Source organism: Heterocephalus glaber, unplaced genomic scaffold, assembly GCF_053883595.1.
Source record: "Heterocephalus glaber isolate CG9 unplaced genomic scaffold, H.glaber_assembly_v1.0 deba00001451, whole genome shotgun sequence".
In the NCBI taxonomy this organism is placed as follows: Eukaryota; Metazoa; Chordata; class Mammalia; order Rodentia; family Bathyergidae; genus Heterocephalus; species Heterocephalus glaber.
In genome coordinates, this window is record NW_028258301.1 from 518,607 (window position 1) to 539,005 (window position 20,399).

Sequence of the window (20,399 nt, forward strand, 5' to 3'; positions counted from 1 at the left end):
TATTTTAACCGTGACCCCTCAAGATCAACAAAGATCTTGGCGGCAGCCATCCGAGGGGACCCAGCTCTGGAAAGCCCAAAGGGCAGATGCCTAAAAACCAGGACACCTGCCACTGGACAAAAATCAATGTGTCTACTGCAAAAAAAAAAAAAGAAAGAAAGAAAATCCACTGAAAAAAATAAATGCCCCTATAAACCCTCTGCCAGAGTACTGTCCCTCCCCACATCTGGGAAAAGAAAACCCAGAGGAAACAAGCCCCGAGGGCTTATTGAACTGACTCTGAGGTGAGGTCCCAAAGGTGTGGGCAGAAACTAACCCACTGTGTTTGGCTGAACTTCTGTCGACAGCCACACCTATGCAAGTTCCACAATATCCCATCTCTCAAAAAGCCAGACCGGGATAGCCCCTCACAACAAGAGGTTGCTGGACTTTGAAATATTGACTCCCTATCAGTCTCCATGGAACACTCTGTTCCTGCTGGTACAAAAACCAGGAACATCAGATTACAGGCCGGTCCAGGACTTAAAAAAAGTTAACCAGCAAGTAATAACTCTACACCCCACTGTCCCTAACCCACATACTCTCTTGAGTTTGCTGTCTCCTGAGCACCAAATATATACTGTGCTACATTTAAAAGATGCCTTTTTCAGTCTGCCTCTTGCCCCAGCTAGCCAGCCCATCTTCGCCTTCAAACAGATCGGCCCGGCTTCCAATGATTCCTGTCAACTCACCTGGACCTGGCTGCTTCAAGGATTCAAAAACATACCCACTCTGTTTGGTGAGGCCTTCCAAAAAGACTTGGTGAGTTTTTGATTCCACCACCCTAAACCTCACCCTATTTCAATGTGTGGATGATTGTTGCTAGCTGCTGCCAGTCTTTCCAAATACCTACAAGAAACACGAGAGCTTCTTCAGTTACTAGGGGAGTTGGGCTACCGCGTCTTGGTCAAAAAGGCACAACTCTATCCCTCCCAAGTGTCTTACCTGAGATATGAGATCTCAAAAAACAAAACAAAAAACCCCCTCTGTTTCAGGCCAAAAAATGGCCCATTCTCCAGATACCCATGCCAACTACCAAAAAACAGATATGAAAATTCCTGGGCACATCTAGATACTGTCACCTATGGACACCTGGGTTTGCCAAGATAGCACCATGCCTCCATTCTGCCACGGGAGGAGACCAACACCTAAAATGGAAGAAAAAAAAAAAGGTGTTCCAGGATCTAAAACAAACACTGGTATCAGTCCCAGCTCTGGAATTGCCCGATGTCACCAAGCTCTTTCAGTTATTCATCCATGAGGTGAGAGAAGTTGCCAAAGGGGTCCTAACACAGTCTTTAGGGCCCTGAAAGTTCTCCATAGCCTACCTGTCTAAAAGATTAGATCGTGTGGCCTCAGGATGGCCTTCATGACTTTGGGCAGTAGCTGCCACTGCTTTGTTAGTCAAGGAGGCTGATAAACTGACCCTGGGACAAGACTTGATCCTTGAGGTCCCCCACTCAATAGAGACTGCTCAGAGGGGCTACTAACAGATAAATGTTTAACTCCATAGCAAAGCCTCTTGTGTGACCAGCCTTGCATTGTTTTTTCTACAAATCAGATTTTCAGCTGGGCCATGCTAATGCCAGACAATGATCCTGACTTTCGGATTCATGACTTTGAGGAGGTGCTAGACCAAACCCAATGGAGAGACATGCAGATCTGATGGATGCCCTCCTGGCAGAGGTCAACATCACTCTCCTCACAGATAAAAACAGTATGATGGTAAATGGGATGCAAAAAGCGGCAGCTGCGATGACTACAGCTGACCGAATTATTTAGGCCCTTCTTTTGCCAGAAGGGATCATTCTAGCTTTTGCTATGCTACATGTTCATACCAGTATATACAGAGAGAGGGGGCTTTTATCGGCTGCAAAAAAAAAAACCCCAACCGGGCTGGGGATTTAGCTCAGTGGTTTCGCCTCCTGCTGTGCAAGCGCAAGGACCCGAGTTCGATCCCCAGTACCCAAAACAAAAAACAACAAAAAAAACCCCAACCCATCAAAAATAAAGAGGAGATCTTGTCTCTCTAGAGGTGATATTGTTTCCCAAGGAGGTGGCTGTCATGCATATCTGGAGACATCAAAGACACCACTACTCCAAAAACAAAAACAAAACCGGCTCACAGACTGGGTCATCTCCTTTAGTCATTCTGCCAGCCATAGGCCTACTTCCCCCTCTATTCCCGGCCAATCCCACTTACAGTTAAAAAACCCAAGCCAGTTGCAAAAAAAAAAAGCCCCCCAAGCCTGATAAAAATGTTCAGATGGGTGTATCTACCTCCCCCAGACACTAGGGCAACAACTCATTCGAGAGCTACATTCAGTCACACACCTAGGGGGTTCCAAGATGGCTGAGCTTCTAGCTCCAAGATACTGTTTCCCAAAATTACAAACCTGGCTCACCAGGCCTCTCTTAGATACCCAGCCTGTGTGCGATTAAATCTCTGCCAGGGCCCCTCTGCACCCCTTGGAATTCAATTCAGGGAAATGAGTCCAGGAAAACACTGAAAAATAGACTTCACAGAGATCAAGCCTCAGGCGAGCTATCAATACCTTTTGATATTCGTGGATACTTTCTCAGGTTGGAGAGAGGTCTAGGCTACTCTGGGAAAAACCTGCCACTGTGATAAAAAAGCTGCTCCAAAAATTGATCCCCAGGTTTGGGTTACCAGTGTCCATTAGACTGACAACAGCACCACTTTTATAGCTTCTAGAACTCAGTCAGTAAGACACTGGGTATAAATGAAAAACTCTGCTGTGCCTACTGACCTCAAAACTCCGGGCAAATAAAATGAATAAGTTGGACCCTAAATTCTACTTTGACCAAATTGATTTTAAAAACTGGTAAAAGGTGGGCCAAACTGCTTCTGTGGTCATCCTTCAAATGAGAAGCTAAAAAATCTTCTAAACAGTCTGTTAAAATACTGTGGGACTGTATAACCTTTGTTCCTTTTCTCCAGCCCCATTGTGATTAAATGTGAGTTAATAGATAAAGATGTTTGTTAGTTTTGGGACACTAGATAAAAATCTGTAACAGACCTAAAGTCCCAAAGTAAACTACTCAACTCCTTGTTTGCCCGGAACATCAGTTTCGGGCACCACAATTTTTAGAACAAGCTGCAAATGTCTGCTGACCATCAATACGTGACAGTCGACCACTAACCTTTGTCCCCTTTTCTTTAATTTTATATGTTAACTTCCCCTTCAACCCCCTATAAAAACAGCCTTGGACTCTGAGCTAGCTGCCTCTCTAAGCTATTTTGCTTTGGGAGTGCCGTCTGGCCAGACTAGTAAAGGTCTGTTTTATTTTCCAACTTGTCCGGTGTGTTCCTTCCCAGGTGTTCTTCGCTGTAGTCAGCTCCCTGGAACATTTGGTAAGGCTCTTGGTCTTACATTCTGAAGACACCGCTGAGATTCCTGGGTGTGCTTCACTAGTCAGCTCCTCGGAGTGTTTGGTAAGGCCCTCGGTCTTACAATACCTTCAGTCTTTTCAACAGATATGGGCTTCTGACCACGCCAACATACACATTACCCTACTGTTACCCAGCTCTGTGCCCTGCCACCCATTCCAGCCAAAAAACACCGGGCTCATCAAGGCCTTCCAGAAAGACTCACCCCACTGTAAAAAGGACCATACACTGTTGTCTTCATCCTGCTTTTCCTTAGACTCCTGATCAGACCCTGGGTTCTTAATTAGATAATTAAATTTGTAAAACAGCATATAGCCTCTGTTAAACTACTGTACATAAAAACCTACTATAATCCTCTACCCACTCAAGAGGCTCCAGATGTGTCAGTGCTTTGTCATCGTACTTAGAGGAGTTGGGAATGTGATAGCCAACCTGACTCCATTTGTGTACCTAACTCGATTTGTGTACCTAACTCCATTTGTGTAGAGTGATTTGGGTGGTCGCCTTCCCCTTTTCCCTTGGGAGGCCCCTCAGTTAATGCAAGACTGTCCATCATCTTCACTGCCTTGTAAACAGGATGCCTGTGTGAGTCTGCAACTTATATGTTATCTTTGTGACCTTTTGGTAGAACAATCTACAACTATGTTATCTTTACTACCTTGTAAACAGAAGACCCCCCCACCTGTGTGATACTTTGTTTTAACTGTACTATCTAAAACTTCCCCAATCCCCACTAGTTTAACAAAGTTCTGCTCCTGTAAAACTCCGCTTGTGCCCCCCACCCTCGGAGCCCTCCCAAAATAAAAGAGGCCTTAAAAGGACCCTGTAAACTGCCTTTCTTTTTTTCTTTTGTCCAGACTTTTTAGAGGCATGAACCACTCTAAATCAACCAGTTTATAATAAAATATTCCAGGGCCGGGGATTTAGCTCAGTGATTCTGCCTGCCTTGCAAGCAGAAGGACCTGAGTTCAATTTCCGGCACCAAAAAAACCCCCAACCAACCAACCAAATAAACAAACAAACTATATATATATATATATATATATATAAAGATTCCATTTACTTCAGAGTCTGGAACATCTCTATGGTTCCAACTTGCCTGGCCCCATTACAAAGGCAGTTAGACAAAGCTGGGCCCTCAGCACAGAAAAACAATTGAGGCACATTCACTGGTTAGCATTATAAAAAGAGAAGAGGTACTATATTTACCTGCTTCCCCTAGAGATGAATAGCAGTGATTGATATTCTAAATAGACATCAATCTCCCTAGCCCATTTCCTTTTTGGAAATTCCTTGTGTATGACTTGTTTTCCTATTTGATCCCCATTTAATCAATATTACCTGGGTGACTGTACTTGTAATCTTATTGGTTGATCATGGTTTTGTTCCACCTCATGCCCACCTTGTAATTTTCCATCGGGTTTTATAGTTTTGTCCCACTTTGTACCCGCCTCACCTCATGCCTTTGCCCTATAAAACACCTTTGAAAAGTGAGGTAAGCGGGCAACCCTCTTTCTGGTTCCCCTTCTGTCTCTCTTAGACAGAAGCTATCTTTCTCTCAATAAATTTGTCCTACTTTTAATTTGTCCGTTGTTCCTAGAATTCATTCTTTAATTTTAGAGAACACAAATGCTCCTTTCGGTTATCTATCAGGTTTGGGAGTAACATCTATTCCCCCTATACAGATTCATGCACCTCCTCCTCTGGAAAGCCTTTCCTGATCATCCCCTCCATCTTTAAGCTGGTCATCCTGTATGAGATTAGATTCTGCTCCACTGGAGTTTTCCCATTTTTTTGCCTCCCAACTAGGCTGTGAGCTCCTTGAGACCATTGACTGGATTTGATTTATCTCTATCTCCAGGGCCCAGAGCATGACTCAACTGGAGGGAATAAATTTCCTGCCATTCTGGTGTCCTTTAAATGTCCCCTGGTTTAATTGTTAAGAACTTGTTCCAGCTTCTCAGGAAAAGACAGCCAGCTTACCTTTAGGCATATAAGATATTTTTTGGTACCGGAGATCGAACTCCGGTCCTTGTGTTTGTGAACCAGGAGGCAGAACCACTGAGCTAAATCCCCAGCCCATTAGGCATATAAGATAGCCCAGACCTCAGGCAGTAAATCAATCACAAGAGAACATAGTAGTTGAAAGATAAGACATTCTAAAAAGTAACAAGAAAGTATTTTCTCTTAATATTAATTCATTTTCTTTCCTCTCATCAACTACATTTACTGAATTAACTTTCTTATTCTCAATCTTTGTTGTGCAGTATGGGTTAGACACCATCCCATTCACCTAATTATCTTACTGAAGCAGCAGATTAGAGTCTTGTGCTTATAGCACAGACTCTAGAACAAACTAATCTCTAGGTTTACTCCCAGATCCACACTTTTCTGTGTCTCTGTTTCTTTATAAATGAAGTTTGTATTATAATTTTATCTTATAGCATTCTAGTAAGAGTTAATTGTATTACTGTATATTTACACTATATAAATAAGGCTCTTAGAATAGGGCTAAGATTATAATCATTGTTAAATAACTGTTAGCTACTATAAAACCCTCCTACAAACGTTGTACTCTAGATGCTATTATTCCCATTTCACAGATGAGGAAACTGAAGCTTAGAGAGAAAAATGATTTATTTGCCTCATGTTATAGAATTAAATTGACTCCCAGGACTAGTAACTCATCCAGATTTAGTAATCCAAGTGCACATTTTCTTGGGACCTTGTCTACAGGATACCCTTTTATAAAGGTTCATCTGTCCATGTCCTACAAATTGTGTATCTGCTACTTATGTGTGTATACAGGTGTGTGCAAAATTCCACTTCTCCAGGCATCCTGGTTTATCATCTGTTCACTAGTCTATCCCTTTCTGGGAGGTCAGGTGCATGTAAATAATTTATTCTCCAACAAATACCAAGGCTGTGCTAAGCCCTTCCTAAACTAGGAATTCTGTGGGTGGCAAATTCTCTAACTAATAGTAACTCTTTTCTGTTGTTCTTGTTGTTATTTTGAGGTTGTTTATTGTCTGTTTTTGAGACAGGGTCTCTTGTAGTTCAGGTTGCCCTTGAACTCACTATGTAGCCCAGGCTGGCCTCCAACTCACAGTGATGCTCCTCCCCTGGCCTCCTGAGTGGTGAGATTACAGGCATGGGCCACCATGCCTGGCACTAATAACCCTCTTATTCTACATTCTTCCTACTGGATCATTTGCGCAATAAATACCTCTCCTTTGTGTTGTGCTGTACACAGAACACTGAGGACACAGAAGTAAGACCTCGTCCCTGCCACCAAGGTGCTCAAGTCTAATGGGGGACAAGACAGACAATAGGAAAAAAATATGATCAATACTCACAAAAAGAAGCATAGTTAGGTAGGGGGGGCATACAAGTCCCTGAGTTTGATCCACAACACCACAGGGGGAAGAAAAAGGGATGATGCCTACTGGAGTACAGAGGCTTCCAGGCCAGTTTGAGGATGAAAGCCAGGGCAGCCTTCCTAGTACACGTACTGCTTCGCCTGGGATTTGAAGGATAAGAAAGACTCAATAAGTTATGAGAAGAAGGAAGAGCATTCTGTGTATAGAGAACTGCTTGTGTGAAGGCGCTGGAGCATGACAGCAGGTGCTGGGCTTAGGTCTACAAATATAGTGTGTATGGGAGGGGAAGAAGCAAAGCTGGAAAGGCATGCTGGGGCACATTACTGTGGGATTCATGGACAAAGGTAAAGAACTTCATGTTTAATACTATGTGACATTTGGTTTCAACTCCCTTCTGCACAATTCTTTCTTTCTTTCTTTCTTTCTTTCTTTCTTTCTTTCTTTCTTTCTTTCTTTTTGGTGCTTTTATTCAGACAGTCAGCATTTGGTCAATTTAGAAGTCCAAATTAATTTATTTACCCATACACATATGTTTAGCTACCACCTGTATCTATTCCTATGTACAAGCAGGAAGTTTCAGGAATAGACTTGACGTATTAACTGTAAACCTCATGAGCTTTTTTAGAAGGCACTAAATCTCAGTCCAGACTTGAGATAATTTACCTGAAACCTGATTCTTTCTCTGCCTAGGATTTTGCAACCCAGCTGGGTCATTTGGGCTTTCCTGGCTATTCTTCCCTGAACCAAGTCCATTCATACATTGTGGGAATGGCTATAAGATGAATCAGTCAGCTTGCATGGTGAACAAGTGTCTATTGTCCTCAGGCATATGGAACCTCATAAGTGAGAAGGAGAAGGAAAAGAGTATCAGGTTCCTACTCTCTGGGACTTCACAATCAAAAAATACAAAGTTAGGTCTGGAAGACATGTTATAAATCATTAGCCACATTGATATTGGGGAAATAATATAACTCCCAACCTGCTCGATGTCAGATATGCCAAGTGTTTCCCAAAATCGAAGAATAAATTCTAAGGAACAATGGAGGTTAAGAATAAAAAAAAAAAACCTCCTCTTGTTGCTTTTGCTGTCTTCCACTGGCCATGAATTGTTGCCCCTCTGCCACCCTGCCTTGGAGCCAGCCGGTTATGGACTGAAACCTCTACAAACTGGGCATGATAAAATAGCATGCTGCAAAGAAGGATGTTTGCCCTCATTCATCGTCTGTCCTATGATAGCCCTATGATAGTCCTATGATAACCCAGGCACAAGGACCATGTGTGGAGGTTAGTAGATTCCTTGTAGGCTAGCTGTGGGCTCAGCTTAGAGAATTTGACCTCATTACAAGCTGGACAATGCAGAATGGACAGAATCATTGTATCAGCATCAGGGAACCATAGCCATAGTAATAACGTCATAGCAGTTCACAAAAAGATGCAACTATTCCACTCTGTCCCAAGAGAAAACAATCCCCTTCCCAACCAAAGTACACACCCAAAGAGAAAACTATCCCAGGACTTGGACTTCTTACAGAAATTACTTTAGAGAGCACCTCATTCTTTCTTATTTTATTTCCTCTGGCTGTACCAGTGTAGGATGAATCCTCTGCATAGTTAGTGGAGGGCTCAACGATACGGCCTCTGAAGTCACCAAGATGTCCTAGCTAATCCAGATACTACTATTTACGAACTGTATGATTGTGTATATTTCACCAAAGCACTTTGCATCTCATTTTTCTTATCTAGAAAAATAAAGATATTAATAGTAACAGGGCCTTCAGAAGTGGCCTCAGCAGTGTGGAGAGGACTAGACTCATGGGGTGTGAGGCAGGACAGGTTTTGAAAAGGATCCTGCCAGGATCCCAAACTCCTAGGGCAGAGAAGCTGAGCTGGTCCCAGCACCCGGAAGGAAGCTCCCCCACTGCCATCCCAAGCTCCTAGGGCAGAGAAGGTGAGCCACGTGGGGACCAGAAGCACCCCCCCCCCGCAACGTGGAAATGAGAAAACACATAAACAAGCCTCAAAAACAGACTTCTGGATCACCTACAGCAACCCCAAAGGGAAATGAGATGGAACAATTTGACCTGGACTCTCTGAACTGGCAACAAAAGAGGATCTGGGAAAAATGAAATCAGAAATAATTACTCAGATAACAGCAAAGATTTTGCTCATGGTGCAAGACATGATTAATAAATCTAGAGAGGACACAGATAAAAAAATAGAGGATCTGAGGAACATGATGGAATCCCAACACAGGAAACAAATGGAATCCATAAAACAGATGCAAACAGATTTCCAGGAGATGAAAAACTCCATTGAAAGTCTGCACAGCAGAATGAACCAATGTGAGGATAGAATTTCAGATATAGAAGAAAAGATTGCAATTAGTGACCAGGAAAAGAAAAATTGCTTTAAAATTGTAAAGGAACATGAGAAATCAATCCAGCAGATGCTAGACGATGCAAAGAATAACCTAAGACTGATTGGAGTCCATGAAGAAAGAGGAGAGACTGCAGATGACATAAAAAAACTCTTCACAGAAGTGATGGCAGAAAACTTCCCAAGGAGAGGAAAAGAACTTGACATACAGATAAGTGAGGCATACAGGACTCCAAATAGCCTTGATCAAAAAAAATCTGCACATAGGCATATAATAGTTAGGATTCCAGAAATCCAACAGAATAAAATTCTACAAGCAGTGAGAGAAAAGAAACAAATCACATACAGAGGAAAGCCCATCAGAATCACAGCAGACTTCTCAATGCAAACCCTCAAGGCAAGAAGAGCTTGGAGTGATGTATTTCAAGCCCTAAAGGAAAACAGCCTCCAACCCAGATTGATGTACCCTGCAAAACTATCTTTCAGAATTGATGGAGAAATAAGATACTTTCATGATAAAGAGCACCTCAAACAGGCACTCCAAAAAATTTTAGACAATACCCTAGAAAAAGACAATGAGGATCACAACCCCAGGAAACCCAGCAGAATGAATCCATTGGGCATGACAAATTAAACGCAAAGGGGGAGAATCCAACAAAAAGGAAAAGTCATGACAAGGCTTTTAAAACTTTTAATTTCATCTCCCTAATGAGTGTATAATTCAATCTTGTTATTGTACTGATTAGTATTTTTCTGATTCTAGAGTTGCACACCATTCCTTGTGCTATACTGGCTATTTATCATCTTAGGTCTACATTTTAATTGGGTTGTCTATTAAGGAGCTCTAAGAATTCTTTATATATTCTGGTCATAGGTTATATGCATTGTAAATATGGCCTGTTTAAGGACTACTTTTCATTTTAATGATGTCATTTAAAGTTCTAAATTTTGACAGAATCCCATTTATCAATGTTTTTCTTTTATACATCATGTTTTTTGTATCCTAGGTAGTTCTTGCCTACCCTGAATTCATAAACATTTTCCCTTATAATTTCTTCTTAAAGTTTTATACTTTTAGGCTTTCATATTTAGGTTCACAGATCCCTTCACGTTATTTTCATGTATTGAAATAAAGGGTTGAGGTTAATTTTTTATATATGGATACCAGGTGTTCTAGTGCCATTTGCTGAAAACACTGTCTCTTCCTCGGCTCTTGAATTGAGTTTATATTCTATAAAATGCTAATGTTAAATAATCTTTCAAAACTCAGTGGACCATATATATGTGGTCCTATTTCTAGATTCTCTGTTTTATTCCAATGATCTATATGTCTTTCCTTATACCAACACTGCCTTGATTACTGTAGCTTTAGAGGAAGTCTTAAAATTAGGTACTAAGGGTCTTCCAACACTGTTTTTGTTTTTGTTTTTGTTTTTAACTTTTCTAGGTCCTTTGTACTCCTATATAACTTTTAAATTTCAATATCCAATTCTTCATTTATAGCAAGTATACACAGACCTGAATTTTTATATATACCTTGTGTTTTCCAATCCTGCTAAATTCAAGTACAAGTTCTAGGGGCTCCTAGAGATTTCTTAGTATTTTCTCTGTAGATGATCATTTCATCTACATATAAAGATTTTGCTTCTGCCATGCCAATCCTATCCTAGTTGTGTCATTTTATTGCCAGACTATTTTGGTGGGGACTAGGTTTCAAAATTTAATGGACAGATAAAGAGTAAGCATATCTGCCCTTGTTCCCCACCTTAAGGAGAAAGCATTGTATCTTCTCCATTTATATAAGGCATTCTCGCTGGAAGTATGGAGTACATGTCTTTAATCTGTTGAGAAGTTTCTGTTCTACTTCTAGGCTCCTGATAGCTTTTACCATGAACAGCTGTAGAATTTAGTCCAATACTTTTTCTCCAACTAGTGATATGATCATATGGCTTTTTCCTTTCCTCTGTTAAAATGATGACTTTTGGGGGTGGATCTTCCAATGCTGAACCAACACTGCCATCCCTATAACAAAACCACTTTCTACATCCTGCCAGATCTGACTTCTATTAATTTGTTTTGTTAAACAAATTTCTATTTATGTTCATACTTTTTTCTTCTATTATCTTTATCCAGTTTTAGGATTAGCACAATGTTGATTTCCTAAAACGAGGGGAGAAGTGTTCCTTCTTTTTTCTGCTTTAAATGTTTGATATAATTTATCAGTTAAAATGTTTATGAGCCTGCTGTTGTCATATAGGTAGGTTTTCAAGCTAGGAATATACTTTCTTTAATAGGTGCTATTCAAATTTTATATTTCCTCCAGAGTTAGTTTCATTAATTTGTCTTCCAAGGTACTTCTTAGAAGTTGTCAAATTTATTTCAAAAAAGATTTTTGTAATATGCTTTCTATATCCTTTTAAATTCTGTACAATCTGTGGTAATGTCTCTTAGATCTTAATATTGTAATTTTAAAAATGTATAATTGATATTGTGTAACAGGAAGAAAAGGTCTAAAGGAGCAGGGGAAGTGGGAGGAGTAGGGGAAAGGAAAAAAGGGAAAAGAAAAAATATGAGAAAAGGAAAAAAATGGAATCAAAGTCTTTGCAAATAGGGAAGGGTGGAGGGGGTGAAGGGAGGGCAAGGGAAGGGGAAAAAAATAAGAACCAAGATACTCATGTAATGCTACAAGATCCCAATGATGAATGTAACTGTATTTTATAACAAAAATGTACCAGTAAACTTAGTGGGAAAAAAAAAAAAAAACTTATTGAGAGAGATAGCTCCTGAGAATCAGGAGGAGACCCAAAAGTGGGTTGCCAACAAACCTACTTCTCAAAGAAGTTTTATACAGCAAAAATCATGAGGTGGGTACAATGTGGGTCAAACTATCATCAACCAATAAGATTATAAGAATAACCACTTGCCCAGTGTGGTGGCACATGTAATCCCAGCACTCGGGAGGTCGAGGCAGGAGGATCACTGCAAGTTTGAGGCCAGCATTGGCTACATAGTGAGTTTAAGGTCATCCTGAATGGCATAGTAAGAGCCTTTCTAAAAACAGTAAAGCCACTTAGGTAATATTGAGAAACAGGTCAAATAGCAAGTATACATAGAAAGATCAAAGACCTTTTTAGGAAGGGATGGATTCGGAGGTCTTGGTCACCAACCTGGGTGACTGATGTCTATCTAGACTTTATTGGACCACTTGATACCACTTATCCATTGGGAAGGTATTTAGGGCTGGTCATTTTGTCTTTATCTTGAGGCCTGCCCTTTAATAGATGTGCCTCTACCCATAGTTGTAATGTGTTCTCATCCTGTATATTGAGTCTCTCTAGGGTCTAGCCCTGTCTGACTGCCTATAATATTTCTACATAACTTAGCTGTCTATAATAGTTCCCCTTCAGAAGAAGTACCCCAGGTAATGACTGTTTGGCTACTTCAGGCTGAAGGGGGTTGTAGTTGTGATTGGCAGTCATAGATACTCTCTGGAGGGTCTATCTAAAGGCCCTTGATAGATCCCAGGCATTCTCATCTTGGGTAGGCATATACTTTATGTCTGGAGGAGACAAGGGCAAAAAACCAGTTAAGTATGCATGGGCTAAATAATAAGATCAATAAGACTATTATGAATATAACCAAAAAATGTTTCAACCAGGAAGAGCCAGTAATAGACAAAGGAGGTAAGGAGAAAGTCTAGGGAATTTTAGAATCCAACATGTTATTAACCTGCTATTTAATAGCTTGAACAGCCATTGAGGTATTAGCAGAAGGATCAGGAAGGTACCCACAACATTTAGCTTTTGTAATTGCTCAAATATCCCCTTGTACTTTTTTTGTTCTATAAGGAAAGGCCTCGACTCAGTTCATGAAAGTGTCTACCCAGATCAATAGGTATTGGAGCCCGTTACTCTTTGGCATATGAGTAAAAAATTGAGCTGTCAATCTTCTCCAGGGTATTTACCATGTCTCTGTATACCTGGAGGGGCTATGGTCTAGTTAAGAGGATTGTTCTTTTGACAGAGCTCACATGTCTTAACTATCTGTTGTACTGTCTGAGAAAGTTTCTTTCCTTTGAATAACTTTAAAGCCATCTGTTGGGTCTTGTCTCTCCCCAAGTGAAAGGTTTGATAGAGAGACTTAATAATTTTCTATTGACTAGCTCCAGGAAGGAACAATTTACCATCATCTGATTGTAACCATCCTGATGAAAGGAATTGACACCCATGGGAAAGAGCCCATTTGATTTCTGACTCAGAATATTTGGGTCGAGTATGATTAATGGACCCTTCCCAAATCAGAGGGGCTCGAAGTGAGGGCCTTCAAGCAGCTCTTTTTCCAGCTGCATCAGCCAGTTGATTACCTTGAGATAGTCCATCAACTGCTTTTTGGTGCCCTCTACAGTGAATTACTGCCACTTTGGAGGGCATGTAGACACATGATAAAAGTTTGTCTATCTCCTAATGATACTTCATGGGAGATCCATTGGATGTTAGATAATTTTTTTTCTATACAGCTGCATGAGCATGCAGCACTAGGAAAGCATACTTTGAATCAGTATAAATATTGACTTTTTGTCCTTTACTGAGTTGTAGATCCTTTGTTTGAGATATGAGTTCTGCTAGCTGGGCACTAGTCCCAGAGGCAAGTGAGGAAATTTTAAGTGTCTGATGTAGAATCACTATTGCATCTCTGGCCTTCTTCTCCCATTTTTCATGAAGGAACTGACATCACAGAAGGGGTCAAATTAGGGTCAGGAAAGGGTATATCTATCAAGTCTTCTCTGGCTGTGTATGTATGGAGAATTATTTGTTTTCAGTCATGTCTATTAGCCTCAAGTTTTTTCTTTTTTGGTAGAAAGGTAGCAGAGTTTAAAGGGGAACGTGTCATTATTTGAATGGCTGGCCCTTCTAGAAGTAGAGCCTGGTATTTAAGAAGTTGGTTGTCTGATAGCCATAGGCTTCCTTTGGAAGAAAGAAGACTTGACACATTGTGAGGTATACATATATATATATATATATATATATATATATATATATATATATAATGAGATCTTTGCCTAAAGTAGTTTGGATGCCTCTGGTACCAGGAGAGCTATGGCAGCCACAGCTCTAAGGCATGCAGACCATCCCTTTGCTATAATATCTAATTCATGACTCAGATATCCTACATGCTGTTGATGAAGTCCTCGATCCTGTGTAAGCACTCCTGCTGGGAGCACTGTAGACGAGCCTTCTTCCCTGTCCATTTCCCTTAAAACCATCAAAGCATGATGTTCTGCAGACCCTAGCTACTCTCCTGGTTCTGATTACAGACCAGCCTCTTCACCTTCCCCTGCCCTTCCCTTATCTCTACCACTATAAATAAACATGCTACAGTTACCAGGCAGTCCTTTTCTCCTATCAGGAGGAAGGCTCCACCTCACCTCAGCTTTTAATATCTCTGTCTGTCTTTTTTCATCCTCCACCATTCTCCTTCCATGGACCCTTCAGCTGTGCAGGTGGTGGCAGTTGGCACATGAGCAGACCAGAGTATGAGACAAGAGATGAGACCAAAATATGAGACAAGTTGCATATTCAGGTGAGTGGGCACCTCAGGGTGTGCACACATAAGTTAGGGATGAGGTGGATTGGAAATTCACCAGGTGTAAAACATGGGGCAATTGGGATCCTATGAGTGACATTTGTATACAGAAATGCTCATGGCACTTTTAAAAGCTAGAGGGTCTGATGCAAAGACCCCCCCCAATTAGCAAAGTTTATGAATTGCATTGAGGGACCAGAAAAAGTCCCTATATATACCTTTTCCTTATGGATTCTAATCTGTGAGTGCTTTGATGATTGAGCCTCCATGAAGTCCACCCCTGAATATCTGGCAAAAAGTAGTGTTCTTAGATTGCAAGAGACTGTCCAGGACTATGGGGTTGTAGGGAGGTCCTTTTCCAGTCTGGAGGCGCTGCCTCCTACTGAGCCTCCTGCTGCACCTGAGGAGCTTGCTGTGATGACTCTGATGGAGAGGTGCTCGGTGAAGAGAGTGATGATAGAATTTTTGAGGGGTGTATTGTGGCGCTTTTATGGTTGGTGCAGCAAAAAGTTAAACTCACAACTTTTCTGGGCCTTGGGCTTGCACTTCTGCTTTGCAAGAACAAAGGAATTCCAATGTGCCACATGGTGTGGCTTCCTCATTCCTTGCAAAGGTTTCCTATTCCTCTTCACTACTACAACTTCCATCATGAGAGGCCAGACAGGCAGGAGAGACTTTTAAGGTACCTTTACCCACTCCTCTGCCTGCTTTTGCTGCCTCAGCTCCCCCTGAGGAGAAAGGGAAGCAGGAATGTAAAACTCTGTCCTAGCCCTGCCTATTTACATATCAACAACTTGTTTGGCAGGCTACACTAGCAAGAAATCCCACTGAGCCCTATTGTTTTCTACACAAATATTAGAAAACAAAACATAAGGTTTAAAACAATTAAAACCAAATGCAATGCTTAAGAACAGAGCTCAAAGACTAAATGTTAGGTTACAGCCCAGTGCCTGCTACAGTTTGCATGCTCCATACTAAAATAAGCTGTGATGTCCTACCAGGCAGGGGAAACTTTAAAAATTTCAAATTATAAATTTTGGTTAATTGATGAATGTACTTTTTATCTCCAATTTAAATTGATGTTTAATTGGTGCTTGGTTTTCAGATGTTTAATTGGTGTATTTTAAACATTTTTTTCTACTTTGCAAATTCTTAAATTGTAATTGTAGGATTAACTTGCTCTTCTCTCTAATTTCTGCTTGCAGATTTCTGATAATAACTATAACAAAAGATTATGCTACTGTTCTATTATTAGCTTGTTATAAAAGATTACACTTATAGGTATACAACTCTTTTATTCCTTCTAGTTCTAATTACAAGAGATCTCTGTTAATTGACCTACAAAAGTTTTAACTAGTCTTAATTACAATTATAAACCAAAAAATTGTAAAAGGGATGTTATAATTCAAATTGGCCAAATATATTTGAGTGCACTCTAGTTTCATAAATTCTTTTTTTTGTTTGTTTGTCTGTCTGTCCAATTGTTCATCTATTTTGTTTGAGCTCAAAATTTTTCCTTTTCATGCCTTTAAAATTTCTTTTCTTAAAAGATATTTGCCTATAATTTAAATTGGCTTATAGATAAATGTTATTAAAGTTAAAGGCATGGCTTTTGCCCCCAAGTTGCTAGCTGATCAAAATGATGTCAAAGAGTAATTTTAATTGTAATGCATATTGCTGTCTACATTCAATAACTCAAAAATATTTTTTATTGGTTACAAAAATGTGTTAATTGTTACAATCTGTATTTTTTTTTTTTGGTACCAGGGATCGAACTCGGGACCTTGCGCTTGGGAGGCAGGCAGCAGAACCACTGAACTAAATCTCCGGCCTGCAATCTGGTTTTTATGGGTTATTTAAAAATTAAAGTAATTAAATGAAGACTTTTATGTTTGAGGAGACTGCTAAATGGGACTCCCCTTAGTGAATAAAGAAGAAACTGCCCAGAAAACAGGTACATTTATAAGCCCATACCTTTTCCTTAGATGGAATCTGTTAGACCCAGGGAGAAAGAACCAACCAGAGACTGATATTAAATCCACACAGGAGTTTATTACTGGCCAGGACCCGAGTTGAGCATCAGATTTGAGCCCTGACTGGGGGGAGACTAACATGTTTTATACACCTTTGAGGCCAACAGTTTCTAGGCCCCCCTATGGGATAGAACTAGCAAAGCAAGAGAAAGGTACAGAAGTGGAATGTCTTGCTGTTAAAACATTTGTAAAACAATAGTTGATTAATTGTTATTTCTAAAGGGACCTTTTAAGGGGAGGAGGTTTCTAAGCTTCCTCCTTCTGAGTTTATCTAAAGAACAGGCAGGTGGGTCAAGCAGCAATATGGAGTTTGTCTTGCTAACTAGGGTCCTTCAGAATCTTATCAAAAGATAATAACTTAAGTAAGAATTTCCTTTTTTATGTGTTCCTGGAGGGGAGTGGTTACATTTAACAATGGCTATTTTATACTAAGATACACATTTAAGTGTGTTACAAAGATAATCTTATCATGATTGTCATTCTAAAGTATTATGTGTGGGTCCTGATTTAAAGTTTCTTTCTGTCAATATTTTACATGAATTCAACTAGTAGAACAACCATAATTGATAAAAACAACAGTCCTGAGGCTGCCGTACCACCGCCCCAGAGGGCCGAGGAGGTGAGCCTCTTGGGCTGCCGTACCACTGCTCTAGAGCACTGAGGAGGTAAGCTGTGCAGGCGCCAGCACAACCCCCTCCACCCCGCGCTGTGCCAAGCCATTACCTGGATCCACACCACAGAATTGCAGGGGTCACAAAGGACATTGTTCTGAGCTTGAGAAGATAGAGTAGAGGTGAACAACAGAAAGAGGACCTCTCTGAGGCCCCTTGATGAAAATTAAAGCCCACTGGAAAAGTGAAGAAAATCTTTACAATAAAGGCACACCAGACCACCTTAGTTGGGGGAGCAGCACTGTAGACCAGAGCAGCAGGGCTGCAAGCAGATCCCAGCCAGGGCTCTGCCCTGACCCCAGAAGCTGGGGCACACTGGCCCAAGCCAAGGGCCTGCCTGGAAAAGAGCTGCACAGGGACACAAGCAACAGCCAGAGGTTTGCCCCAATACCATCAGTAAGTGTGCAAGACCCTAGCCAGAAGCTTCCTCACACAACAGGAACTGGGGTGCACAGCCCCCAGCCAAAGACCCTCCCAGACAACAGCTACATAGGGGCCCTAGCCAGTCGCACACCTAGATATCATCCCACATGTGCTCAGCCCCCAGCCAGAAGCCCACCCAAACAACAGATCAGCTCAGGGATCCAGAAGGCCACCTTTCTGAACCTAGGAATTAGAGTACTGGTGAGCAGCAGAGAAAAGGGACTCTGTGGCTTGCTGAGAATTGAAGACCACTGGGTGAGCAAAAAGCTGGCACAACAAAGGCACAGCAGGCTGCATCTGTTGAAATGAGAAGGCACGTAAAGAAGCCTCAAAACCAGACTTCCAGATCACCTAAGGCAAAGGAAAGGAGATGGAACAATCTGATACTCAACCACCTGGATGCCCTGAACGGGCAACAAAAGAGGATCTGGAAAAAATGAAATCAGAAATAATTTCTCAGATAACAGCAGAGATTGTACCCATAGTGCAAGACTTGATTAATAAATCTAAAGCAGACACATGAGAAAATAGAGGAGCTGAGGAACATGATGGAATCCCAACATAAGAAACAAATGGAATCCATAAAACAGATGCAAACAGATTTCTAGGAGATTAAAAATTCCATTGAAAGTTTATGCAGCAGAATGAGCCAATGTGAGGACAAAATTTCAGATATAGAAGATAAGATTGCAATTAGTGACCAGGAAAAGAAAAATTTCTTTAAAATAGTAAGGGACCATGATAAATCAATCCGGCAGCTACTAGACGAGGTAAAGAAGAATAATATAAGACTAAAAAAAAAAAAGAAGAATAACATAAGACTGATTGGAGTCAATGAAGAAACAGGAGACAGTGCAGATGACATTAAAACAAAAAACAAAAAAATCTGTTCACAGAAGTGATGGCAGAAAACTTCCCAAGAAGGGGAAAAAACCCTGAAATACAGATAAGTGAGGCATATAGGACTACAACTAGCCGTGATCAAAAAAATCTACACATAGGCATATAATAGGATTCCAAAAACCCAACAGAAGAACAAAATTCTACAAGCATTGAGAGAAAAGAAACAAATCACATACAAAGGAAAGCCCATCAGAATCACAGCTGAAGGGCCAGGGATTTAGCTCAGTGGTTCTGCTGCCTGCCTCATGAGCAGATGGTCCCAAGTTCAAACCCCAGTACCCAAAAAACAAACAAAAACAAACAAAAAAAGACCCAGAATCACAGCAGACTCCTCAATGCAAACCCTCAAGGCAAGAAGAGCTTGGAGTGATACATTCCAAGCTCTAAAGGAAAATAGCCTCCAACCCAGATTGATGTACCCTGCAAAACTATCTTTCAAATTTGATGGAGAAATAAGATACTTTCATGACAAAAAGCACCTTAGGAACTTCATGAATAACAAACCAGCACGCCAAAAAATTTTAGACAATATCCTAGGAAAAGACAATGAGGATCACAACTCCAGGAAGCCCAGCAGAATGAACCCATTGGGCATGACAAGAAATTAAATGCAAAGGGGGAGAATCCAACAAAAAGAAAAGTCATGACAATGATAAGTCAATATGTATCAGTTATAACTATCAATGTAAATGATCTCAGTTCACCAATCCAAAGAAATAGACTGGCAGAATGGGTCAAGAATCAAGATCCAACAATATGCTGCATACAAGGAACACACTTCATTTAAAAAGAAACTCATAGACTGAAAGTTAAAGGGTGGAAAACAATACTCCATGCCACAGGAACCCGAAAAAAAGCAGGAGTAGCTATCCTCTTTGCAGATCAAATGGATTTCAAACCAAAATCTGAAACACTTTTGGTCTCAAGAATTTCAGATAAGGCACAGTCAACCTGTGTGTACAAATCTATTGTGAACATGTGCTTTCATTTCTCTTAAGTAAAAACTTAAGAACAGAACTGTTGGTTCTTAACGGCAATACAAGAATTTTCTATATTGTTTTCCAAAATGGTTTTATCGTTTTTCATTCACATTAGCAGTTTTAGAAAGTTCTAATTGGTTCATACTTAAGCTGACATTTGTTCTTTTAAAACCTTTAACTTAATATCCCTGAGTATACAATATGATCCTGTTATTGTACTGATTAGCATTTTTCTGATTCTAGTGTTGCACACCTTTCCTTGTGCTGTACTGGCTATTTATCATCTTCTTGTGTCTACTTTTTAATTGGGTTGTCTATTAATGAGCTGTAAGAGTTCTTTATATATTCTGGTCATAGGTTATATGTATTATAAGTATGTTCTGGTTAAGGACTACTTTTCATTTTCTTAATGATGTCTTTTAAAGTTCTAAATTTTGATGGAATCTCATTTATTTTCTTTTATATAACATGTTTTTTGTATCCTAGGAAATTCTTGCCTACCCTAAATTCATGAACATTTTCCCTTATAATTTCTTCTTATAGTTTTATAGTTTTAGACTTTCATATTTAGGTTCATAGATCCTTTCAAGTTATTTTTA

General features: G+C 40.4%; 1 long non-coding RNA gene across 1 annotated transcript; it reads left to right on the plus strand.

Moving 5' to 3' along the window:
* Nucleotides 1–502: 502 nt before the first annotated feature.
* LOC101708537 (uncharacterized) lies at nt 503–19,165 on the plus strand. The gene is made up of 3 exons (XR_206269.4): nt 503–801; nt 14,700–14,787; nt 16,558–19,165. It is a non-coding gene; the product is annotated as an uncharacterized LOC101708537 (long non-coding RNA).
* The last annotated feature ends 1,234 nt before the right edge of the window (nt 19,166–20,399 follow it).